This window comes from Sebastes umbrosus, chromosome 24 (assembly GCF_015220745.1).
Source record: "Sebastes umbrosus isolate fSebUmb1 chromosome 24, fSebUmb1.pri, whole genome shotgun sequence".
Classification (NCBI taxonomy): domain Eukaryota; kingdom Metazoa; phylum Chordata; class Actinopteri; order Perciformes; family Sebastidae; genus Sebastes; species Sebastes umbrosus.
In genome coordinates, this window is record NC_051292.1 from 3,186,801 (window position 1) to 3,214,585 (window position 27,785).

The 27,785-nt window shown below is 41.4% G+C and overlaps 1 protein-coding gene across 4 annotated transcripts in view; it reads right to left on the reverse strand.

The window, feature by feature from the left end:
- The window catches only part of pou3f3b (POU class 3 homeobox 3b), a 181,156-nt gene that overhangs the window by 29,235 nt on the left and 124,136 nt on the right, over nucleotides 1–27,785 (reverse strand). Inside the window, exon 9 of one of the 4 annotated variants that reach the window (XR_005205716.1) lies at nucleotides 24,491–27,701. The exons of the other annotated variants lie outside the window; for them this stretch is intronic. The gene's annotated coding sequence lies outside the window, so the exon portion shown is untranslated. Of the gene's footprint in view, nucleotides 1–24,490; nucleotides 27,702–27,785 lie in introns of those variants that run through there. 4 annotated transcript variants of the gene reach the window in all.

Consider the following 27,785-nt stretch of genomic DNA (forward strand, 5'->3'; position numbering starts at 1 on the left):
GCACCCATGGGTGGCAATAAGTGCCAGATATATGGCACCCTATTGGTGGAGCTGCAGCCTGTTGAGTCCACCTGAGAAAAGCAAAGCCTGTGGCAGGTGACTCTGTGTGTAAAGGTTAGAGCTGCATGTCGTGCGTAACCCCAAACACTGATCCATAAGCTCCCCAAATCAAACATGATGCACAGATTTTATTGCAAAAAGGATTTAAAGGTCCCATATCGTGCTCATTTTCAGGTTCATACTTGTATTTTGTGTTTCTACTAGAACATGTTTACATGCTGTAATGTTCAAAAAACAATTTATTTTCCTCATACTGTCAGCCTGAATATGTGTGCATTTTACTCTACGTCTGAAACGCTCTGTTTTAGCGCATTTTGACAGAATTGCAACAGAATTGCATTGCTAGGCAACAGCTTGGGTCCATGTGTACTTCCTGTCAGCTGATGACATTCACATACACTGCAACCAGGAAATAAACTGGGACACATTTAGAATGTTTAAAATTGTGTCAAGGGTCTAAATATTGTATATTTGTGACATCACAAAAGGGCAGAAATCCTGACAGCTTGTTTCAAATGCAGAGTTTCTGAATACGCGCTGTGTGTATTTCCCTGTGGATTGAGTGTTTCAATACTTTCACAGTATTTATACAGGACTCAAGCCTGCTTTATAATAAAAAAAAAAAACATGTCACTTTTTTATAATATGGGACCTTTAAGGGCAAATATAAGTGCACAAGCTGCATGCAAGCACCCACCCCCCTCTTCTTCTCATCCCAGTAGCTTTAATTTGGCTCCAAACCGAAGGAGCCTCGTGGATTTGTTTACATTGAATAGGCAGGCTAGGGGCCAGAACCATGGGGCCCTCTATTCATTAATATACAGTGAGGATTTCTGTCTAAATTACTGCTGTTAGTCTCAGGCGGCCAGCAGAAACGTGACACCAAGGGTATGCAGAGAAGACCCTCAAAATGAAAATTATATATATATTTATATATACATAAGGAGTCAGAAATGCTCGAATGAGGCGATAAAAACTCTCTGATATATGATGTGTTTATTATTTATTTGCTTATTATAAAAGGTCCCCAAGTTCCCTGCTGGGGGAGTTCATTTATTTTGTATGCAAAAAAAAAAAAAAAGAAAGAAAGAAAAGGGGGGAGAGGAAAAAAAAAATCATCCCCAAGTATAACAAGAGACGAACAGTTAGTGCTGATTTTCATTTGCATAAATTTTCATATATTTTAGTGAAAATAATAGCGGGAGCCGAGGAGTGCTCCTGCTCAGTTGAGGCAGAGGAAAGAGAAATCTTAGGGAGCAGCGAGTCGTAGGAAAAGGAAAAGGGAGATAACCATTTACAGCCTTCCGTGTGAACAATGTGAAGCTATTTCCCTTTTCTTGGACACAAGGTAAGTCAACAATTATCTATGCGGATTTCTCTTTTACGCATGAGGAATGTGAGCGTTTATCGCAGCGTTATTGCTCCACTCTGTGCATCCTTATACATGATATATTTCTGCACAGCGTCCATCTCTTATGTTTTAAATTGCAAATCCTTTTTTTTCTCCTTATGCGTAAAAATCAATACTTTGTTTTGCCTTTTTTTTGCTTTTTATATAAATAGCGTGCAGATGGATAAGCTGTGCTGTTTTGTAGTGAATGTGCACGGGAGAAAAGTGCAATCAATCACATTTTAAGCAGCGAGAGAGAGAGAGAGACTCGGTTGAATCCTCCAGAGAGACTTCGTAGGCAACTGCAATATGAAATCGTTTAATAGAAATCGATCTGCTAAAGTTTGTTTAAAGTTTATCCGTCGACCACAGCTCGGTCCTATAAACTGCGCCCATCAAAGCGCACACAGAGCTTATAAATAGCCTGCGATGTTAATGCATGCTGGACCGGTTTTCTTCTTTATATGGCTGTTTTTGGTTTTGGAAACGTCAAGAAAACTCAAACTAAAGCGACAGATTTTTCTTAAAAGAAAGAGATCTTGGTCACAGGCAATTATTTAATGTCACTTCAGTGTCTGTCTCATTTTAAAAACGTCCATCATTGAGGATCTATCGCACATTAACCCAAAAAAGAAGAAGAGGATGAAGAAGAAGAAGTGTTTTTTGGGTATACTTTGCAGAGGGTTATTTTTTTTCTCACGGGTTAACTCCTTTTTTCCTTCAGCATTTCTGAGCCCAGCACTTGGTAGCCATGGTGAGCCCAATAAAAGGGAGAAACACTAGTCGCATTAAGCTGTATGTTTGTGCACTGGAGTCGAGATGAAAAGAGGCTCGGTGTCCGGTCCAGCAAACAGCAGCGTCGGTGCGTAACGCGTTACTGTAACGAAACTACTCCAGTCGTTATTCTGGTTTTAAGATAAGATAAGATAAAATAAGATGAACCTTTATTAATCCCCAGAGGGAAATTCAGGTGTCAAAGCAGCAAACAGAGTGAAACACAGGAGAGGTAAAGGTATACAAAAATTATAAAAACAATAATAGAGATATAAAAGATACAGAGTGAATGGGTGAACATAGTGTTTGCAGTCCGTCAATAAATAAATGTAGTACGTGCAATAAATAAATGTAATATGTACATATGTGCAGTCTATAAAGAGGTATATAGTGTAAAGTGCGCCAGTGGTTAGAGTCCAAGATGGTTGTAGATAGTGCATGTTTAAAGGTAGATAGTGCATGTTTGAAGGCAGATAGTGCATATTTAAAGTTCTTAAAGTCCTAATAGTTATATAGTTTTACTGCATTTGTATGATTTTGGGTTTAATTATCCAAAAACTAGGATTGTGTCACAATTCAGTGCTGTAAAATAACCAAATGTCGTTTTTAACTGAGTAAATAAATCAGGTTTTATTGAGCTAAATCATGACTTAATTGGTTTTGAGAGGAAACCAAGTTATCATTCTGTGGTGCGTAACGAAGAAAGTAATGTAACGCACTACTTTCCACACTGCTTGTAATTTATTATGACTTTTAAACATCGTGATATGAGTCACGACATTCGTTATTTTCTCGTGCACGAATAGAAATGGATTTTTTTCTTGATAATAAATAACAAATAATCATAACTTTCCACCAGGTGTCGCGCTCACTCATGATGCAAATATCTATAGATTACACTGCAAAAAAAATGGCACATTTATGAATATTTTTTTTATAACAATTATTTATTTAATTTAAAATTCTAATATGGTGAGTGATGCCATGTGGGCTTCCATTGCAATCTTTATTTTTAATAAATAACATTTTACCGTCATGCAAAAATCTCTTGATTTAATAGTGTTTTAACCAAGTTACTTTGCATTGTGCGCATTTGCACAATTTAAGAGACGTTTTAAGGATGAACTACTGGATGAAACCCATTGAAATATATGCATTTTTTGCAGTGTATAATTTTATGGCCACCATTACATGAACAGACACGAGTTGATGGTTGGATGACACGATTGGCAATTAAGATATCAGCGGTCTGCAGGAGGAAAATGACTGAGTGGAGAAACAATATCACACACACACTGAGGCAGCACATCGACTGTTTAATAAATGCTGCATCTGGCTAATTCTTGCAAAACAGGCCAACAAGGGCTCCGACTATATCCTGATCCCAGAGGCAATTAAATTAATTTAATTATCCATTTAAAAAAAAAAAAAAAGATATCCAACCCAATTCCACTGCAGCCTTGACGCACATGCTGCATTATTATTATTATTTTACGCACATTTCTGCAGGAGTTGCATGCTGATCTTGTATTGATCAGCACAAGCAGCCTATATCAATGACAGCCCTAGTTGATATGCAAATAGTGTGTGATTAGATAGCACGCTGTTTTGAAGCCAGTCGCCATCTGCAGGAGCCTAGAAGCCATAAGTGTGAGCCAGACTTTAAGAGTTATTAGCAGCACTCATGAATCATCCAGGGAATTAGTGCACTGCGACTTCTCCGCATGCTTGACCATCCAGCTCTACTCTTCATCATCACCATCATCATCAGTAGCAACAAAGCATCACTGTGCGTCCATTCTGTCATGCTGGACGCTTATTGGTAGCCATTTATTTATTCCTGCAGAAGCTAATTCATCATGAATGTTTTGAATTTAAAGAATTAAATATTAAAATGTGAATGACATAGTGGGGGATAAAAACGTCCACTTGGTTCTGACCACAAGACAAAAAACAGCAGCATGAACAACATTAATCTGCTCTCTCTCTATAATAAAACATCCTCTCAGTGCCATTAATTCATGACACCTGACATGCAGATTTATGCCAGTCCTCCACAAGGTGGGTAAACCCAAGCCTGCACAGCTCCCACTTCAAATGGTTGCAATATTCAGATTAAATTGATGCAATTCTTGCAGTTTTAATTAGGGCCTATTTAAGTTGCCTATGGGCTACATCATTTATTTTCCTCCCCTTGGTCCAGCCACTAATCCGAGACGACATACGTTGAGTGTGTCTCCTGTCAGGCCAAACGTTGATTTAAAGCCGAATCCAACTTGGAGCACTTAAATGATAATGTAGCTACTATAGTGTTAATTAAATGGGCTACACACTGAATACCAGTGTAAGCATTAAACAGGCCTTCAATTTCAGACATGAATGGGATTTTTTTCTTAACCCATTCACACGAGACAGAGGCTCTTTATTAATATTCTATTAATAAAGGCCAATACAGAGTTATATACACCTCTTATTCCACTACATGGGGGCAGTAATTGCCCTGTATTAGCTGTGCAGCGCTGTAAATGGGCTGACATGCAGGTAAAGATTATATGTTTAGTGTTATCACAGGGGCTCTCCAGTGGTGCAGCACAGCTGGTATTGATTTAGGATTGGAAATCAATAGGGATGTCATAATTTGGGTTAAAAAAACAGTTGTGTGTGCATGCATTTCTTTTATGTTTTGGTGTTGAATTAAATAATTAAAATTGTTTTTCTAATAATAAAATGAAACATTTCCGCACAGGAGAAGTGTTTCAATTAGATCAAATTAATTAACTTTTTATTTTGGGGGGGCAGAGAGAATGAGCGGCAGATTAAAATGAGTCACATTGTGGTGTTAGAAATTTAAATATGTGAATTAATTTGAGGATAAAAGGTCTAAAGTTGCAGTGACGTTAGTGTTTTCGTGAAGCAAAATGGGAGGAAAAGATTCAAATGCACACAAACACACATAAACAGTAAAACACCACTAGTGGTGGCTGGTGAGGAGATGTAAATAATAGTCAAAAGTGCGTAAATAGACTTTCACAATGTACAGAAATGAATGGAAACCAATGGTTGCTTGCAAAAGTTGGACAAATAAACCCAAAATGTGCAGCATGCATTTGAAAATAGTCAGAAAAAATCAAAAGTATACATGGGTTTGCATAAAGGAGCTAAAACTTGCAAATGCTACGTCGTAAATTACAAAGTTGAATATATTTTTGTAAATTTTTTTGTAACTGTCCCGGTGACGTTAATGTTTTGTGAAACAAAATGGGAGGAAAAGATTCACACACACACACACACACACACACACACACACACACACACAAACAGTAAAACGCCACTAGTGGCGGCTGGCGAGGAGGTGAGTGACGGGGGACAGATCTGCAAAGATAAGATGAAGTGCAGCTTTCTGAGTCAGAGAGGCGGAGGAGAGAGAGAGGAGAGAGGTGTGTGTGCTTTGTCTGTCAGTCTTCACCCAACCCCCACCCTCGCCCCTTCACCCTCCACCCATTGGGTGCTGCTTGCCTCATGGTCCCGGCCACATCCCCTCCTACAGATGTAAAACACATCAGCATGGACACACAAACACCTCTCAGCTCCAGCAGCAAAACAAACCAGCGTTATATGCAAATCCTCACACGGCCACGCTGGTATTTTTCTATTCTATTAGACTGTATTACACATGCTAATCAAGAGTGATATTGTGTTATTAAGCTGAGCAATTAATGAATAAACTAAATCCGCAGCAAATCTATAGAAGAAGTGTGGTTGGTTTGTCGCCACTGTGCATGTCTCTCATTGCGTTTTGTTTTTGTTTGTTAAACAGTGGCGTTCCCTGAGGATATAGAGGAGGTGGGGGGGGGGCTCGTGGCACCTCCCTGCCCAGGATTACATTAATCAAAGTATTTATTTCCCTCGGGGAGCCAGGCGCAAATCACTCCAAATCCCAGCAAAATTGGATAACAGAGGAACGGGCGCATCTAGGGTAACCCTCTCTCGCGCTTTTTGCTCATTTCGCCAACTTAATGGATCTAGTTCTATCTAACTTTGTGGAGCAGAGCAGCAGGGAGGCAGCGGGCGGGGTTGGGGGGGGGGTTGCAAAGCTAGAGGTATTGAGGCCTTTGAGAAGACAAACAACATAATTGGATGGAAGCGGGCGCTCAGGTAGAGAAAAAACAACACTAACCACATCCCCGATAGGAACGACTCTGGATATAGAGCTGCACAAATAAGAGCTATTCCCTGATTCCCCGTCTGGGTCCGAGCCAACAGGAAAAACTAGCCCCCCATCTGTAATAGACCCCTCTAACACCAAAGCTGCTCTCTCTCTCTCTCCACTAAGTCTGGTCAATCCATCGCAAACCCCACAAAGTAGTAAAAACAACAATTCCTGATAGCGTCTTTGCACTATTTGCTCAGTAATTACGTGTGATGTTTGGGCAAAGCCAGCATGGCTAATAAATCAGCAAATGTTTGCAGCCAGGCCGGCGCTGATAAGGCAATAAATACAGCACCCAATATGCTGCCTATTACAGGTAATGCAAATAAAATAATAGGGCTGTAATTTTTCCTTATGTGTTGCAGCGGCGGCGGCGGCTTTTGATATTCATGAGGGGAATGGGGAGGAAATGTCGTCTCTCGGTCTTTATGGGCGCCACATTGTAGCTGCTGTATCAACGCTGCTGCCATCGTCCCAATCAGGGATAAATGATGGGCTCGTTGCATCGCGTCGGAGGCCTGAAACACACACACAGGCTCGCAAATTGTATGTTTGTAGACACACATGCTGCTGCCATGTATGCTAGGGGTCGCCGGCGGGGTCCTGACTCAGAGCCAGGCCTTTTCGGCATGCCGTGCACGTATAGGAATATTCCACTTGTAGAGCTGCACATTTGGTTTCTATAACATCTCGTGTGTACACAGTATCCATACTTGTGTATACAAAGTTTACCCAGCCTGTGTGTGTGTGTGTGTGTGTGTGTGTGTTTGTACAGTATATACGTGCGTCAAGGTGCAGGTGTGATGCATTGACAGACAAACTGATGACCCATGATGCTTAGCAAATGAGCAGAAAATCTACAGCTGTAATGGGACCAGAGCAGGTTGGATGGAGGGAAAGTAACTCCAACATTAGCACTGTGATAACATGGTGTTATTGTGCAAATGTAGGCTTCTATGTAGTGCATCCATTGGCTTCCAGTCATTTCTATATGATATGAAATGCTATGTCGTATATCATTGCTGCAAACCCAGTATACTTTTGATTTTTGCTGTCCATTTTAATAAGCATGCTGCAGAATTTTACAAATTTTAATATATTGTTTTCCAAATATCCCAGGCAGCCATTGATTTTAATTAATTTCCCAGACAGACTTTAATAACTTGCATTAATTTTTAGACAAAGTTACACAAATGTTATGAAGTCAAACTGCAGATTTTTCACATCAGTCTGCAATGTTGACAAACGATGAATGCAGACTTAATGCTCACGGACAGACAACAAACTAAAACAAGTTTTAAGAGTCTGCTAATCGAATCGAATTAATGGAAATCAATGGCTGCCTTCTTGTAAAGCACTTTGTGATCTTGTTCTATGAAAGGTGCTATACTACATTAAACTTACTTACTAAAACACTGGAACATGATTTGCAAAATCGGAAAAGATAACATTTCCAGAAAATATAATTGAACACTTTTATGAATATATTCGTAAATTGTAGAGTTTGGTTGCTGGAGTTTGGACTCATTATTTCTAAAATCCTGGCTATGGCCCTGAATAACATAATATCAACTAATCAATTAATAGAGAAAACAATCGTTAGTAGCAACCCGAATTCACTGAAACGAATAACAAACTAAAGCAAGTTTTAAGAGTCTGGGGAAAATGCATCCAGAATGCTAAAACACAGCAACATTTGCTAAATCCTTTGTTTTAAAAGTGTGCTAATTGACTTTCACATCGTACAGCAATGAATGGAAACCAATGGCTGCATGCAAGAGTTGGTAAAATAAACTCAAACTGTGCAGGATTTGAAAATAGTCAGTAAATATCAACGTGGATTTGTATAAAGGAGCTAAAACTTGTAAATGTATGGTCCTTTAAAAGCCTCCACAGGGCCCTTATGTGTCCCCAGGCCACACTTTGAGACCCCTATATCAGGCAATGGAGGCTTTGCATGTATTATATATCGTACTGCGTCTCCATCACACCCACAGAGTAAACATGTATGATTGGCTGAGCGTCGCTATAGCTAGCTGCAGCTCCAAGGCGTCTATAATAATGATCAGTGAGTCTCAACTTCAGAATGGGGGCCGTGCCGTCGGGGTCGGCGACTTGTTGTTGATGATATGCGGCCGCGGGTGACATGTGCTATTCATACGCGAGCTTGTGTGGTCACGTTCAGCAGCCGGGGAAGTCTTGATTCATGCGGGCATTATGCACGCCGGACGCTTATGGCACCTCTCCCTGTTGCCGTGCAGTCAGGCCCATTTGTTTGGAAATGGGTTTACATACATCTTCCTCCAAATGACTCCCCCTCTTCCTCTTCCCCTCCCTGGGCTCACAGCTCCTGCACATACTGAGTGGGTAAACTAGAAGCTACAAGCATGCAGCTATACCAACCGCAACAGAGGGCATTTAGGTGGTGCTATTCACCCTCGGTCGGCCATGTTGGTCAGGGCAGCTGTTTACTGATCTTGGGTTGACTTTTGATTTGGTTTATATCCGATAGAATTTGCTTTTCGAGCTCACTGTTTGGTTTCAAACCCATCTGATTTGTGTTTAATGCTCTGGCTCTAGCATATATTTGTGAGCTTTTCTGCTCGTAGTCCAGACTTAAAGGCTCCGAAAACCTATTTTCTCAAACAGCTTCTTACTATTAGCAATTGTACATAAAGACACAATTATTTACTAAAGTTGAAACTGTTTTGGTTATTTAACAAGAGACATTTCTGTATCCAATTTTTTTTGTGTTTTCTTCTTGTTGGTTTGAAGTGGGCGGGGCTTGCTTTGGAAAACTGTGATGTCACAGTGACATGTGATCAAACCACAGCTACACAGCATGATGAAACAGATCAGCTTATAAATAATACTTTGATTGCTGCTTATTTAGTCATTATTTATTTAACATAATGGAGATACACTTACGTTTTGAAACCACATTTGTAGGGTTTAATTTTAAAGTCCCAGAGATACGATTTATTTTAGGAAGACATTTAAAGTGCATGGCCTGTCTTAGTCTTGATGTAGTTTACTTTGTATTTGGCCAGGGATGACGGATGAAAAATAGCCTTTAGGCTAATTCTGGCATTTGTATACCATGTGTATTTATTAATTTGCATTCTCCCTTCTCAAACAAACTCAACGGATATCATTCGCATTTGAGTGGACTGCTAAAAAGAGGGTAGACTTAGGATGTAGCACGATACGGAGCCTCTACCCTTGTTGCTAAAGTTGCAGATTGATGGATGGATGTCATGATATTATTGGTTGAAATTGGTACAAGCTTACGTACACACATGTCATATTTGGTTTTAGAGGAAGAAAAGATGACTGGAATCTGATAGAAAAATACAAATAATTGTATTTTTTTGCATATATTGTTAAATAGGTGCACAATATGAGCGGGGAGGTGACCTAAAAGGGTTGAAAAGGCATTCTATTAATTTCATCTTGACTTTAAAGAACTCCACGTTCTGACTCTAGCATACATTTGTGAGTTTATATACCCATATGAACTTCTGATCCTGCACCACAACCCTGCTAGAAGTTCCCACTTTTTAGACTTAAGACACACATTTGCGTGTGGAAAATCTTCCCTGTTGAAACTCCTCTCTAGCATCTTCTTTCTACCTCAGTGACTTCTGTTAAAAACATGTTTTTTGTTTTTATAAACTTGTATTTCTGCATTACGAGGTCTTTTTGTGCCTCGTCTCTTTTCGCTCTTTTGATTTTATGTGTCATCTTTTTAGAAATTTCTCTTTGTATTGTCCCGATCATTTCTGTTGTTTTAGTTTTGAAAATGCTAATTACAGTTGTAGTTATCATTATTATTTTATGGGAGAAATTGACATGATATAACCTACACTGCTTCGCTAAATTAGCCTGGTTAGCTACGGAGCTATTAGGTGTTCGTTGCTCAGTGTCAAACACATTTTTTGCATGAATTCTTCTCATTAATTTCTGAATTAATTACATTTTTTAAACAATAATATATGCTGTTGCAATTCGTTCGCGCTCACACAAGTTGATAAAAGTCAGAAATTCATGACCTTTTTTAACTCTTTAACTTCACAGTCTGGAGTAAAGACACCAGACGTGATTTCTGGATGTGTGACAACTGCAGAGCCTCTCCAGCAGTATGATTGGCCACACTTACAGGCACACTCTCTCTTCCTGCTTCACAGAGCTGCTGCTGCTAGCCCCCCCGTTACCCCGCCCCATCCCCTCCTCCCATCTCCTCCCTCCGTCTCCGTCCAGGCCTGGCGTGAGCGTTCAAGCCAGCAGCATCACAAAAGCGGCTTTGAGGGGATTGCACGCTGGCCGCCGACCCCTCTGAGCTCACACCCACCACACATTACTCACCAGCAGGCCTCAGTGCAGACTGCAAACCAGGCGAGGGAACAGTGTATGTCACAGGACTGGAGGGGGGGAGTTACACTACTAACCTCCTTCCTCTGTTTTCATTTCAGAGCTTGGTTTTTCTTACTTTGAAGGGAGATCTTTAGCTGGTGTAAATGATGAGTCGCAGCACAGAAAAAGAGCACAATAGAACTTTGTTATTCAACCATGTTGGGAAATTGCCTCAACATGGACTGTCAAGTCAAATATCCCTCTCAGCTTTTGGCTGCTGGTCGTGCACTGTCAGTTCGTCATGCCAGGAAGTGATGCTGACTGTGTGTGAACATGTGTACTGTAGAAGCGTGCGTGCCATTTGTTGCCTGTGTTGGCGAGCGTTAAATCTGTCAAAGGATTCAAACATTTCTGTCTTGATATAAATAGTTTTTGAGTGTTTCTGCGTCGTCGATTTGGGACAAAACACATAGTTTTCAAAGCGACGCACATGCTGGTATTAATATATATTGTATCGCTGCTCATGTGGATGTCGTCATTGTCAAAATAGGAGCTGAAAGCTTGAATTATGTTCACGCAACCTCCACATCAAGGTCTTCCACAGGGACGCCTCCTTTGTATGACTGAACTTGAGATAATGCAGGGTGTCATGTAAAATGAAATTACATGCAGCACGCTGTTCTCTTCCTCTGCACAGCGCTGCGCCGCTTGTTCTCAGACTGTAACCTTCATATTGTAGGTGTGAAACGAAAGCTTAGCAAAGCATGGCCAATTCTCAGCGGTTACGCCTGTGAATTCAGTCCTCCCCGGTGCACACGGCTGTGTTTGCCGTAGACCTTTCGGATTAGCAGTCCACAAACACAAAATCCTCCCAACGTTGACTAACACACGTCTCAATACGTCGTCACAGAAACTCTGTTTAGCCTACATTTATCAAACCTGCAGCTAAAACTCGGAGTGTTACGTAACGCCGCTCTGTTCTCTCAGTAATCTGACTCTTTGAGAAAAGCTGCACCCACAGGAGTCAGAGCTGTGATCCATATTCTGATGTTTAAATGTCTGTTTATGTGCTAAATGTTTGAGGAAGTAGCTGATCTCAAGGTTCGGCAGCAGCCAGTCATGCTACTGTGTGTGTTTTTACAAAGCTCAAATTATTGTTTTCAGGTCACTAAGAGCTCCAGTAATAACCTGATCTTTATTCTGACGTCAGTTAATCTCATGTTTAGTTATTATTCCTCTTAACAGAAACTTCTTTCTAAAAGTTTCAAGAAACTAGACTCAGATCAGGAAAATTCATAAGCAGCTTTGATATAAAACAATATATTAATTTGTCACATCTCTCCTGACTCACTGCTGTGTTATATCACCTGTCAATCAAACCGTGTAGGCGGCACTGTTTTGTCATTTTACATACATCCTCTGTTGTTGACATTTGAGTGTCTCCGCTGTGTTTCTTCCTCTCAGTTAGCAGGGCCATCGCTGCTTATGCTAACTATGCTGTTCTTCCTCTTCTGCTTACTCCAAAACAAACTGCAAACACATCATGTTACTGTTAAAGAGTCGCCAGACAGACGGCAGTGTTTAGAGCAGCGAATGGAAAAGAAAGAACTACTGTAGAGGCAGTTAGGGCTGTGTGTCGGCAAGAAGCTGGCGATACGATACGTATCATGATACAGGGGTTACGATGCAATATATCACGATGAACATACTGCTATATGCATAAAACCTGATTAAAAACAAAAGTAGTTTTTTATGCAATCAGAACGGTGGGATCTGAATTTGTATTTATCACAGTCACTGTAACATCCAACATCACAGCACTACACTGAGAAAGTGCATCCCTTTGCCAATGAAATAAAGTATTGCCTGAGTTAATCTTTGCATGCATACTATCAATTAAAAATTGACAGTATCACAAAACATAATATCACAATATTCTATATTTTTCTTACACCCCTAAATTCAGTGGATGTCAACAAATAATTGCATAGTTTTGGGGCAAATTGAACCTCATGTGAAAATGTCACAGATTATGAGTTCAGGTCTCAAAAGTGATGTGGAAGACCAGCTCTGTTGGGAGATGTTTTGTAGTTTATATATAGTTTTGTATTGCGGTAGAAGTACTCAGAACTTTCTGCTACGAATAACAATACAACAGTGTAAAAATACAAGTCCTGCATTCAGAATTTTACTTTGATAAAGGTAGAGAAGTATCAACAGAATATAAAAGTAAATGTACTCTTGAGGAATCGCCTCTTAAAGAGTGATATTATTATATATTTTATATTATTATGTCTAAAACATTACAGCTTTTTTTAGCTAATAAACACGGCCCTGTTGTCAGCTTTATGACCAATTTATCTTAAGAAGTTGGAGAGTTGTAATCCTTCAGTGTATCGAAAACAATTCACCACAAGTGGAGATAACCGGTTGTCACGAACAGCGACGAACATCTATTATATATTGTACTGAAGCACGTCAAAAAGGTCGAGGTATAGATCTGAGTTTAGTCGTACTGTTTGGAAGTTAGAAGAGCGTATAAACGTTTATAGGTACTGGATAAAAAACAAAAACAAATTGACATACAGATGTACATACTGCACCGATAGCGCCCGATAAATTAAGTTCAATAGAGCAACATTTCTATCTAAGAAATCTTCATCAGTCAAGTAAACACCACGGAGCAGAAACTAACACACATCTGCTCTCTGAATGGAACAGTAGTAGTTGTATTAGTAGATTCATTTATATAATATTAATCATTGTTTATGTTTCGTATGCAAAATATTAAACTATATCCGGCAGAAAGAGAGTAAAAAGCACAATATTTTCTTCTAAAATGCAGTAGAAGTATGAAGTAACCAGTGGTAGAGGAAGAATTCAGATCATGTACTTGAGTAAAACTCGCAATACTACAGTGTAAAAATACATTAAAAATTGTAAAGTAACAGCAACTGTACAGTAGCATGTACTGAAAGCATCAAAAATGAAAGTACTGAATGAAGATAAATAGTGTAATATTATATAATTTGATTATTATTAGTGATGCATCACTTTGTAAGTAGTATTTTACTGTTGCATTTGGTTCAAGGTGGATTAAAAAGTACAATATTTGCCTCTGAAATTTAGCGGAGTGGATACCTAAAGTAGCATCAAATGGAAATACTCAAGTGAGGTACCTGAAAATTGTCTTGAAGTACAGACTTGTACTGGTTTTGTATCGTCATGGTGTAATATTTAATATAGTTTAGAGTGCATCTGATTCTAATGATTTTCTCTTTGTCTCTTCCTCTTTCAGGAGAGTCCCCTGGCAACACACACACACACACACACCAAACTTTTGTCCTCCCATGACTCCCCTCCTTGTCCCCCATCCTCCCCCTGATGCTCAACCTCTGGAGGTAAGGGCCTTAGCTAGTGTGTGTATGTGTGTGTGTGTGTGTGTGTGTGTGTACTGTCTCTCTCCCCCAGTGAAAGCGGACACGCCGTCTCCCCAGCTTCCGTTTTCCTCTGCACGCCCGCTGCTGGAGTATTCACGCTCCAGGCTGTTTTCTTTGAGAGAGAGAGAGAGTATAAAAATATGCAAATGCTATTGTTGAAGCACAGAACGAAGAGAGAGAGGAGGGGTGGAGGGGGAGAGGGGGCTTCTTTTGCACCTCCTCACCTCCCTGCTGCCGCCGCCGCCGCCACCGTTGCCGCTTCCGCCTCCACCCATCCATCCACTACAGGGAGAGAGAGCGAGGGGGGGTGCAGGTCTGACAACAGGGGCAGGATATTGAGAATATGCTGAAAAGCCACTATTGTGTGTTTCAGTTGAGGCCTGTTTTCTAGACCCAGAGAGACAGAGACGAGCAGCTATTGAGATAATGAAATCCATCACACAGACCACAAGACCAGACCAACACATGTCCCTAAGAAACAGAGACAGAGAGATGTTCACTGTACACTACATACTGTAGGACTAAACATACTGCTCTGGCAGCACTGCATCCTCATAGTCCTTCCATTAAATCACCTCTGGCTGATTAGAAATCTGCTTAGGTTGAAGGTGGGATTATGTGACGTCATCTAGCTCCATGTACTGACAAGGAAAGCGTAGGTGTAATCAACTAAAGAAATCTTATTCGACTAAGACCAGAGCGACCGATTAGTCGACTAATCGACTAAGTGGGGGCAGCTCTTTTGTCATTTTGCGTCTCTGTACTGGGTACAAAAGTAGAATTTAAAACAGATATAGAGGCAGAAAACACACACCCAGACACACACTCGGAGAGAATAAGAGTGCAGCTCTGTGATAGTGGGAAGCCCATTTGTAAAGCCCTCACGCTCCCTGGAAGACTTTTTGAAGTGATTATGAAGACAGTTCAGATCAAAGGATTTGACAAGTCTGAGTGCGCGCCAAATATGAGGCCGGGTAATCACACTCAAGCCCCTCCATACAAGATGGCAGTGGTCCCCCCAGCTGCTTTGCAAATGTAATGTGACACTTACGGATAAACAGATTATCAAGGAACGGAGGGGTGGGGTTCGGGTGGAGGGACCAAAAAAGAAAAACTTGTAGAAATTAGAGGGGGAGATATAGTTTATTTAATGAACTCTGGGGACGGGCAGTGTCAGAGAAACGATGATTAATTCTCCAGCGCTGATACAGGTCTAAACGATATAATTTGGGAATATTAGCGGGAACATTAGATGATGAGGCAGTATTTCTCGTGGCGGTGCGGTACACTCGGGGCTCGGGAGGCTGTTTTTTCCTTCCTTTCTCTTTTCCTTCACTAGTTATTATAGATTAATCCATAATCCTCACCACCTAAAGACATTTTTGTCAGTGAAGCTCAGGGATAGAGCCGTTCTTTTTTTTTTTTGAATATATCTCTGCTCATTTCCCCTCTGCATGATGTCACATTGTCACGTCTCCTACTGAAAATACTCCAGCTCCTCTCAGATATACGGTTTCATAAGGTATTTTGGCAGAGCTGAGGTGGGACTTATCAGTTTATGTAACTGGGAATATTCTACATCATGTATTCCAATTTTTTTATGCCATGTAAAACGTGATGTTCAGTGCTCAGAATAAGACAAAAATGTGTTAAAATGAATGATATTTATGAATGAGAGCGTTGTATAGGGCATGAATGCATCAGTGTCAAGGTAAATGTCAAGTTTTGCAACTGTGTCATAATGTCAAGTAACACACTTGTATTGTATTTGAAGGAGTTTCTTGTGCCTGAAATGTGTAGAGGTTTTCAATTCAAAACTCCATTGAGAAAAGTGTCGTTTTTACTGCTGTTTTGTTCCTCATATCTGTACGGCATTTTAGGACACGAGGACACCAAATTCTACTCATACTGAGTAAAGTAAAGATGGTCTCTCGTGCAGCAGATGTTGCAAAACAATTTGACATATTACATGTCATATAAATTCATAGACTGTATATAGGAAGTGGACATAGTCACCGTGATGTCACCCATGGTTCGTGGACTGCGTTTTGAAGCCATCGTTTTAACTGGACAGCAACAATGCAGAAAAACAATAGACTATATCGTTGATCTGACTGTAAAACAAATACTGTATGTTCTTGGTTGTTTAATTCATCGAAATGTGCACATGCAGTCTGTCTCTGTGCATGAACTACTTCCTTTCTTTAATGTAATGAAAAGCCCAATAAAAACAGAACAAAAGAAGCTTTGCTCCACGTCTGTTTTGTCTTTACATTAAAAACAAAGCCCTTTACTTTGTTGTACAAGGAGATTAAAGTGGCGCTGAAGTGCCACCCTCAGAGTCACCGAGTGTCCATTTGTCCAGTCAGAAGAGGGTGTGCTTCTTTCTGTCTTTATCTGTATACGTGTGTGTTCTGAATGACCCTTGTGGGGTGGACAAACGTCCCTTTGAGGGCGCACGGACAGATGGACGGACGGGGCGACTCAGCGACAGACACAGAGGACTGAGGCTCCAGTGTGGCCGCCGCCACGTGGCCTCGATTCCCTTTCATCTCTGCCACTTCCTGTCCCCTGCACTCGCACAAACCAAACCGAACCATGATACAGCACTCCGCCACGGATTCAAGCATTTGAGGGACCGTTTCCTCAATGATTTCAAACAGCTCCTGGCCTTATTTATTTTATATATAAATACTTTTTTGGGTTTGGTTTTATTTGCAAAATACAAACGCCAAAAGCTGACAAGAGAGCAGACACAGAGAGGCAGGAATACAAACTGTGCGGTTGAGAAACAGAAACCCCATGGAGCTGATAAAAATATCTCACCCCAAAAGAGAAAACAGGGAGAAAAACAAGTTCACCAGCAGAGACACAGGTGAATTCGTCACAGAAATAAAATAGTGCCAAAAACTGATACGGAGTGGTTTTGTTTCTGCATACGGAATAGACTATTATTAAAAAAAACACCTTTCAATTTCTCATTTTACGACAAAAACATCACCAGATTGGACATAATTCTTCCTTTTCCATATTTATCACCCTGTAGAAACTGTAGAAATGAATCAATAATATGTATTAGTGTCTGTAAATGTGACACTATCATGTACTGTGCAGCCACATATTCATAAATTAAGTGAAACCTTCCTCTTCCTCTCCGGTTCGATGTGTCAACAAGACATGTCAATTTGATTGGTCAGCGCTGAGGGCAGACGGCTATTGATTGGCCGATCATTAGGAGAGAGCGGCCCGGCGGGAGTATCAGGGCTGACACCGTTAACACCAAGCGCCGCCGTGTCGACCGCTCTTTAACGAACGGCCATCAAGCGACCGGGACCCGGCCATTGACCCACCAGCTCCCTGCAATCCCGTACTGGCAGGCTGCAGAGTGAGTAAAGGGCTGTGGTGTGTGGTGGTATTGATCTCTGGATGAGACACTGGGGCGGCGTATCGGAGACGAGTTTACTATCGGAGAGTGATTCTTAGCCTGGTGTGAGGAAGTTTCCTCAACCAACACATTGAAACCAACACTTCCTGAACCCTCTGATACCATTACAAGCTTGTTTCCGCTCCTCCAGTGTATATTTATGTTTTACACTTTGCTTCACACCACTCCGACACTCTTGACTCTATTTGTCTGGAATCTGCAACGATTTAAAGACATAAAACCCCAAAATATGCTGCAGCAACTGTTGTGCTATCTGCAACCAACTGGAACAAGCGTACACAACATTTGGCCAGATTTTTTTCTGCAGAGAGTTGTGCAAAAAATTCTTCTTGCAAAAAATATATATAAGAACAGGGAACAACTGGAGAGATTTATGAAAATTAATTCTTGTTATTAACATAATTATGCGTCAGTAGGTGTGTGTTTTACATGTGATAGTAATGGAGGGATGTGTTCCACACAGAACTAAAACCTTTGCATAGAATTACATCAGTTTGTGATGACTAACTGGGTTACCACATAATATAGATGCAGCACCCAAAGAATAACAAAAAGACAAATTATGTGGTTGTGGAGCTTCGGTTTAGAGCTGCAGTGATTAATCGATTAGTTGTCAGCTATTAAATTAATCTCCAACTATTCTGATAATCGATTGATCGATTTGAGTCATTTTTTAAGAGACAAAAGTCAAATTCTCTGATTGCAGCTTCTTAAATGTGAATATTTTCTGGTTTCTTTACTCCTCTATGACAGTAAACTGAATATCTTTGGACAAAACGAGACATTTGAGGACATCATCTACGACTCTGGGAAAACACTGATCACATCATAAAGTTTGTCTGGATGCATGATCCCTCCCTCTGCAAAAAGCAGATGATGGTTCACCTGGTAGTATTCAATCAAAACTACCATTTTTCATACAATTTAATATATTTATTAATTATTACCCAGTTGTGCCCGCAACTTACATTTTAAATTTCAAAATCGGTCAAACCGTTTGCCTGAAAAGTGAGTTTTTCTTTCAGTATTTATACAGTATTATCTTACTTTTGTAGTATTTGGTATCTTTGAACTCATAACAAGTTGAATATCAAAGATATGCACACATATGCAGTGTAAAAATTCATATGGAAAACATTTAATTAAAACAATGTTAGCGGTTTTCATCTTTTATTTTTTTAAATCCTGACCTTAACTATCGATAAAAGTGTGATTTTTCATGTTATCTAAAAATGTCAAAGTTGTACTGTTAGATATTTGCTCAAAGTATATCTGCACCAAATTTCAAGACTTTAAATCAATCAGAATAAATGTTGTGGCATTTTTTTCACATCATACTAAATATCATCTTTGAGCACAAATGACATCAAACGTGTCCACTTTCTGATGACATTCCATAAATGTACTCATGCAGCATTAACTAAACGCTTAAAATGTAAGTCAGCGCTGTTGTATCTCAGGTATTTGACCATTTGGCTCATCTGACGGCGTCACAGTGAGAGCTGGCAGAGGTACAAGTCAACACCGCCGTGCCTTCTGGGAAAAAGATGCAAGCTAGTTTGTGTGTTAGACGTCCTCATTGGAATATCATTAGCTGTACTTATCAGAGTAGTTTGAGAAAGAAATTATGTATACTGGTTTATTCAGCTGCTAAAAATAATAAAAATACTGATGGTGAGACACATGATGGCTTTAAAAACAAGTGTATTTTTAATGAAATCTGGTGAGTCTGGTAAGTGATGGCGATCACAAAGTGAACTGTCAGAGCTGAGGAAATATTTCATGACATCGGGGGAAGTGAGGGACGGAAATAGCAAATAACCACACGATGAAGACGGGCTGGTGTGTGTGTGTTTGAGTGTGTGTGAGGCAGAGAGTGGCAGGCTGTGATCAGAAAGTGAATGAGCCATTTCACCGGCTGCAGCTCTCCTCTCTCTCTCTCTCTCTGTGTCTCGGAGGGGAAGCCCGAGCTGTGGACAGCAGTGGAAATGAGCTCGGCCGTGCAGTAAGTGTGGCGACCTCGTGGCTAACCCCGCACTGTTTCCACCGCGCTCCCCACTAAATGATGCCTACTGTATCCTGCCCAGGACGAGGAGGAGGAGGAGGAGGAGGAGGAGGAGGAAGAGGAGGAGAAGGAGAATGGCTGACTAAACTCCCCCTCTCAGGATTTCAACCTTTACCTTATCTTTCCTATAATAATACATCCTATTTCATCTGTTGATTATATTTTGTATTGTTATTATTATATATTATTTAAACTTACATCACTTACATTAAATTTAAATTATTCTACTTGTCTTGTACATAATTTTTTCCAAACATGCTAAAATTCATCCTGATAAACTGTGTTTTGTATCTTTGTAAACTTTTGGGATGTCGAATATTAAAAATAAAGTTATGTGGGTTTGAATGATGTGTTCATGTATGAGTTTGTAATGATTAATGATCCGACTTAGTAAATGCCTTCGGGGCTTTGGCACGCTGACAAATCAAAATGTCAATAAAAATATACAAAAATATACCATTCTATTCAACCGGAAACATTTTTAGTTGTCGGTCTTTTATTTAAAGAGTTAAATTATCACATGGGCCAACTTCCTGCTGCTGTAAAGCTCTGATTTTAAGGTCAACAAGCCACAAGAACTCATATTACTTATACAAAAACAGAACTTTTTAATATGTTGCCTTATTAAATCAAATATTTACAAGCTCCATAAAAAGAAAAGTGTTATTCATGTCTTAAAATGTGTCTTTCTACAAACATAATATACTCATACAAGTAGATCTGAGATCACCTGGAGGGTTTGGTGTATTAGTTGAATAAGGTAATACATGTAATAGACAGGTTTTCAACCTTGGGTGGTTCCTCACTTGGTGTATCTTGACGTGCAAATTTCTTATATATATTTAATAAAAAGTAATGAAAACATGTAACCATATAATGTTCAGTGAAACCCTGTATTTCCCAATGTCCCTCAACATGTTATGTATTTTAATTATGTAAATAAATAGAGAAATAAATAGAATTGCAGGGTTGTTTTCAGCTTGGCTTCCCCGTGTTTTAGAGGCAATGCAAAAGGTTTTTGAACATATAGATTAATCAGACGTGTTTTGTCAGCCCGTAGATGAGCATGTAATCCTAAAACAGAGGTTAAAACATAATCAAGGGTGGATGTATGGTTTTCAAACATCTGTTATGACCTAAAAATGGCATCAAGGACCAGAAAGTAACGCTCTTCTTCTCTTATAAAACAAAGAAAAGTAATAAGTGACTTATGTTGTTTTTCTGCCAACATGATTCCAGACAGTGCAACATTAAGCCTCTGTTAGCACACCTACAATAGTGTTCATGACAGACTAAAGTGTGCGTTTGCTTTTTGAGTACCGTAATACTTTGTCGTGGTGTGCACAAGCCAGGGTTTGACCCTTGGGTACTCTGAGGGTCTTTTTTAGCCAAACCCCAAACAGACTAAATTCCCGTACATTCGTTATCACAACATGTTTGTGGCGCTGTACGGCACATATAAGCCACGTGACTCTAAAAGCCTACTGTTTCCACCCGGATACAGTATACAGCAACACCAAATGTTGTTTCCTGGCATGCATGTGACACAGAAGAGAGCTAACATAAACATGCTGTTGATGTCTACTTATTATTTAGTTGTTCTCCTTCTTTAAAAGTCACCTACAGACCTACAGACCCGCCACTTTGGTTTCAAATTCCTCCCTATTTTTGAGGTCTAAAGGATGGCAAGTATGCTGATTAGTTGGTTTGTAGATGTTGGGGCGTAGCCGCATTCACATTTTGGTCCACTGGGGCTGTCTTTGGTTACTTTAATATGATATAAAACAGATAAAAACAGGATATCTCCAAATTGGAGAGGCTGAAAACAGCATTATCTGACAGTTTTGCACGAGAAATTACTTAAAAGTGAATTAATAGTTGGTGATTATTTGAACTCGATTAGTCGACTCTCGTATGGGATAACTCACATTAAAGAGTTTAAAGGGGCCTTTAAGGAGGAGCAGAAAGTGTTGGAAAGTGAGAGGAGGGAAAAAGTGAAAGAGATATATAAAGAGAGAGAGAGGTGAGAAGAAGAGGTGGGAAGATGAAGAGTGAGAGCAGAGGGAGGAAGATGCATAGAGAGCGAGGTGAGGAGCAGAGGGAGCGAGGAATAAAGAGGATGTAAGTGGGGAAAGAGGGAGCAGCAAACATCCAGCTCTGCTCTGAGCTAACCCGTCCTCACAGGGGAGCCAGCTGGGCAGATTGCATGAGGAAAAGAGGCTTTGATGGTTGCAGGTAGCAGCTTTCTTGCCCCCCCATCCCACAATCCTCCCCTCCTCCTTCCTCTCTGCGGAGCAACAGCGCGAACCAGCGCGGCCCTTCAGCAGGCACAGGTGGTATTGCTCACTCCAATTTAGCTCAAACCCCCGACTTGAAATAGCGCGGCTGTCATAGGCAATCTGCGGCGCGAGATGGACCGCTGACTCCGGCGGCGGAGGGGAGAGAAAACGTTGAAGTAGGAGCGGGAGGAATGGAGGGAACCCTCCCTCCCCCCCCGCTGAGCTCTTCCCATCCAGCAGCAGCAGCACATGTTGGGGGTGAGCTCGGTGCAGGCGGAGGTCAGAGGAGCCAGCAGGTTATTTATCACAGGACGGGACTGGATGGCCATACGGGGAGGTCAATCTGTTAGCGTCCGTCCTGCTGTCCTCTGGAGGGGAAAAGGTGCTGCTGACACACGGGACAGCTGAGTGGAACTAACTTTGAAACCAGAGTGTAATATACTTGGTGCTAATAATCCTAGAGACCTTTCTGGCGGCAATATTGGAGGTCTGTGAACAGCTATAGGAACTTGCAGCGTTCACTGTCTTATAGGAGATACAGTATTGGTTGTTTTGATCACTGATACATCGAGAGATGTCACCTTGATAGTTAATCAATCATAGCACATGGCTAACTACCTAGCTAGCATCATTGGTTGTCCAGTAGATAACGGTACAAGCTCTCCTGCACTGATTTGTTTAAGCTGAACAGCCAATCAGAGTGATTTCTCTCACTGATGAGCTCCACCACCGATTCAACATGCTGAATCGGCCCAAAAAAACTAGACCGACAGACGTTCACCGACTGCCCCAAACTGTCCGACGGCCGGCCATCGGCTTGGTGTGTCAGGGCCTTTAAGTTCAGCACACAATAGCCATGTCGTGTTGGATCATTTGACGCCAACAGACTCACCGGATGTAGACTCTAGCTTAACCCATCCATTGGCCGCCTTTTTCTAATGGCCAGCATTCTCCTCCCCTTCCCCTACCTGCACTATTTTGCAAGAGCGCCGCTACTTCATCCTGTGCTCAGTGCCGCCCAAGATGATTGTGATTGGTTTAAAGAAATACAAACAAGCCAGGGCGCTTTTTTCCCCCTGATTTTAGAATGACCATTTGTGGACCTCTTACTCAGACCTTTCTTATGCAAGACTAAACGCAAGTACCTGACCAATAACAGGAAGCACAGGATTATGCTGAACTCTAGAGCATGTGGAGTCCTAATAGAAATGTTGCACACGGCCTAATTTAAGTGAAGTTAATGGTCAGAGCACGCAGATCATATAATTATTCCCCAGTCAGAAGCCTCTCAGAAGCAGAATTGTTGGACCAGTACTTATTAAGTTCACAGCTGCTGCATCAAGGTGGTTTTCCACCTCTGGAAAGAACTGGTACGACTGAAAATACAAGTGTGTTCCTGCCTTAAAAAAAGACAGATTCTACAAAAGTGAGATAGCCAGGAAAGATGTGTGTGCTGCTGACTTTGTTGCAAAAAAAGGTGCGATTGCAAGGCCCTGAAAATAAACCTCAAACGCTGCGAACCCAGAAGAGAGGTGAGGAAAACGGATTTCGGTTCAGAGGGGAATGAAGCGCAGATCGGATTTTACGCGAAGGCATAGAAAGCTCTTCTTCCCTCTGTTTCCCTATCATGCTCTCCGTCTGTCTCACTCACTCTTTTCTCTTTGTCTCCCCCTCTCACACACACACACACACACACACACACACACACACCTACACACCCATCTGTGGTATAATTGTCTTAAGTGCAGATGCTCTCTTCAGAGGTGCATTAACTGGTAATGCCTGCTTCTGAGGATCCCTGGGTGCCTGATATCCAGGGAGCAGACGCAGAGAGCACCCAGCAGTGTCGCAAACAGCGAGGGGTTTACACACACACACACACACACACATTCACACACGCATGCATATACACAGAGCAACAAAAACAGGAAGCACACGATTAGAATGAGCTCAGAGAGACTGAGAGCGTTTCTTCTTCGACAGGGTGCGTTTAAAGCCTTGTTGTTTTCGCCCGCAGCTACAGCCAGCTCAGATGATGTTGAGTTCCTTACAGAGGGTGAACTAGGCTGCTTTGGCTGCATGCTAATGCAGACTACAAATATCTGAGGAGGGAAGAAAACATGCAAGCTCACTCTGTAGAGTTTAACGCCAGCTTTGGTTAAATCAGCTAATTCTGTTGTTGTGCTCAAGATGCAGCTTTACTATACATGCGTTTTAATTTGATGTTATATATTTAAACTTGTTACAAAAGCAGCTTTCAACTATTGTTTCTGAGTGTTTTCAACGGTTTCATAACACCTGAAACATGTTGTTGTTCTGTCTCGACCCGTTTTTAGCAACACGGTGCCCAATTACACCTGAACCGAGGTTGGAAAACACGTCACATGACCTCATAAAGACGCCTGGCATTGGGCAGAATTAAAGGAAACAATGATAATCCCAACACTAGTAACAAAAAACAGATTTTCCCACGGTTCCCCCAAACAAACCCTAATCCAGAGAGATTGAAATTGGTACCAATACATTTACACTTCACACTCTCCATCTTGCCTAAAAAAAACCTAAAATGATGACCCATTATGACGTGATCAAAGCTGATAGAGAGCACGAAGAAGTGGTGTAACTGAAGTATGGAAGTCACGTGACAAATAAGTCAACGTTTGGGTTAAAATAACTACGAAAGTGGCATTACTTAAGTACAGAAGTTACGTGAATAAATCAACGTTGATTTCTGGTTTCATACAGGACGAAAACGCCGGTCTCCTGGGCAAAAATCAGGTGTTTTTCAGCCCACCAGTCCACCCTGATCTCCTCCCTACGCTGTGTTTAGCACTCTTTATACTTCCTGGTTCCCGATTATGTGGATTAAATACGAACAGCCTGAACAATGACAACGTCTCACTACTTCTTCTTAGAAAGGAAAAGCATTATTTGCAGGGCCACGGGGGGATATAGTTGAGTGTTGAAACTGCAGTAAACTGTGATCTAGAATGAAATACCAGTAAAACAACCATAGTGATTAACTTGCATACTGTATTTGCGCTGCATTAGAGTTGATTCTGGCCACATTCCCCGACTCTAATGTGACTAAAACACACTCAGTCTTGGGAGACCAAACTGAGTTCGGTGACACTCCCATCGTCCCTATCTACCAAGAGCCCCATCAGGTCAATACTCTTTCATCTAAGGAGAAAACGGCAGACTGTGCCTTTAATTAAAGAAGTGGCTGGCCACTGAGTTGTCCATCAGAGGCGTCAGAAGAGAGCGAGAGAGAGAGAGAGAGAGAGAGAGAGAGAGAGAGAGAGAGAGAGAGGGAGAGCAGCGACTTTCATCCTCTGGCTTCAAACACTCTGCTGAAAATGGAGTTTTAGCTGCTCCGGCGCTAACGTAGCGGACGGCCCTCAGCGCGTGACGACTCGCACCCCTGCGGCGTCAGCGGGGAGCCTGCTCAAAAGCACCGCACACACACACACACACAATGAGACAAAGATGGGAACTCACACACAGCACACATGGACGATAATCTGCACAAAAACACACATTATACACATGCACACACACACACACACACACACACTAGAGAGGAAGTGTGGAAGCTCCAGGAGCATAATGACTGCTTCTGAGGGACAGACAGCAAAAGAGCAGAACATTTCTCTCTGAAAACTGGACTCTTTTATGTAACAGCTCTTTAGACTAAAGCAACTAAATGTGTGTGCGAGTGAGTGAGGACGCAGTTAACTTTGGCGAGCTCTGAGTCATCTCTCCACGCTGACGCCGCGGCATTTCGTACCTGTCTCTTCAAAGTATGATAGTGTAATGCGTCTGTGCGTGCGTGTCTGGGTGCTTTACCTTGAAACAGATATCCCGAGAACACCTACGTAAACTCTCATCTGCGCTAAGGTGACAAATGAAATGGCGTCAGAGCGAGAGAGTTGAAGATAAATGGCACAACCCCGGCGTGGAGCAATTAAACCTCTTTCTATGCCCACATTATTCACTTCCTCCTCCTCCCCGCTCCTCCCTGCTCCTCTCTCCAGGGGGTCCCAGCCTCACTTTGTTTGTTTTAATTATTTTTCCGTATGCAAATGTGCCTTTCCTTCATAATTGCTGCATGAGCTCCTCGTCTCTGATTTGGAGAATTGAGGGGGGGAAAGTTTAGGGAGGGGGGGTAAGAAAGAAAGAAAGAAAGAGCAGTAGTTATCGATTCCAGGGGAGCCGTCGTTGGAGCAGTCATCAGCTAGTAGCAGTAAGGTAATCAATCGTTCATGTACATCACCCCCCCCTCCCTCCTCCATGTACTAGCAGCGTGAGAAGTGTTAATGCTACCTCGCGACATCAATCACACACTGTGAGACGGGCGGGGAGGTGGGAGGAAGCAGAGACGAGGGGAAGGGGAGGCAGAGGAAGAGAAACAAGGAGAGAGAGAGAGAGAGAGAGAGAGAGAGAGGAAGAAAGAAATATGTCAAAGGAGTGCAACGTGGAAGGGAAGTGGCAGGTTGAAAGAGAAAGACAAAGGCTGCTCTGATGATTTCTTTCTGACACTGAGAATTTCCAAAACTAAAGACACGGCTACTGACTTCAGAAAAGCATCACTTCCACCTCCTCAGATCGTTTCTAAAGGGCAAGAAGTGCTGAGAGTTTTAAGCACTTTGGTACTAAAACTGACGAGAATTTGACCTTTAACATGAACGCTGAAGCAATAGAGCAACAAAGACTGTGTGTTCTGCACACGTTAAATGTTTTACATTCGTATTACACCTCGTTTACACCCAAGGAAATGCATCTCTTTACGGACGGATAGAAACATCACCACAGAGATGGGAGAAAAGTTGATTTTGTGTGTTTTTCGCCATCCAGTGTTATGGAATATGCACCTGGAGCATTACCGAGACAGAAACAGGACCAATAATACATATGTATTATTATATATATTGATATATGCAAATAAATTAATATAAATTAATCTTCCTTCTCAAGCACAAGTGCTCTAAATTAAATAACAAAATATGCCATTTCTCCACACACAGAATAATAATAAATAGTAATAAATCTGTTTCATGATGTGACAGGTCTATGGTTAAGGTTTGGTTAGGTTTAGGCACATAAATGACGTGGTTCGGTTTAGGGAAACATAGTGGTTTGGGAGCCGGACATTGGTCGCCATGGTTACAATAATAAACACATAGTTGAGATACTGGAACAATCCCTGCCACGCCAAAAAACACACCAGAGCAGCGGTGAAGAGCAGGCTGTGGCGAGCTGCCGTGCAACGTCTGTGGAAAGCTGCGACGGCCGCTCTGAGCTCAACGAGCTGCCAAACTAAGAGTTGGGGATAGTTTAACTTTTAGCAGCAAATGATGCACCCACAGCCGATCAGTAAATATATCCTGTACCTCCTGACATGTTGACCTATGTTACTGAGAATTTCGTCCCGTCTGAAACACATGATCACGCCTCCCTGCCGCAGAGACATTTTATTATTGTAACGAGCCGCACTTCGTCGCTGCCAGGTGTGTTTTCGGCGTCAGGCTTTTAAAAAAAACAAACCACTGACCTTCGTTTGGGAAACAGGAAACAAACAGCAGCCTCTCCCGTGTTCAAGTCCGACTCTTTGGTGACCCATCCGTCCACCTACCTTGAACGTTAACGTATTACGCTTTGGGGCACCTGCTGAAACAACTGATGCTGTCGACCCACAAAAAGCAGGTCGCACAAAAAACTAGAGACTTAAAAATTCACTGAAGTAACATAGTCATAAATTTAGGAGAA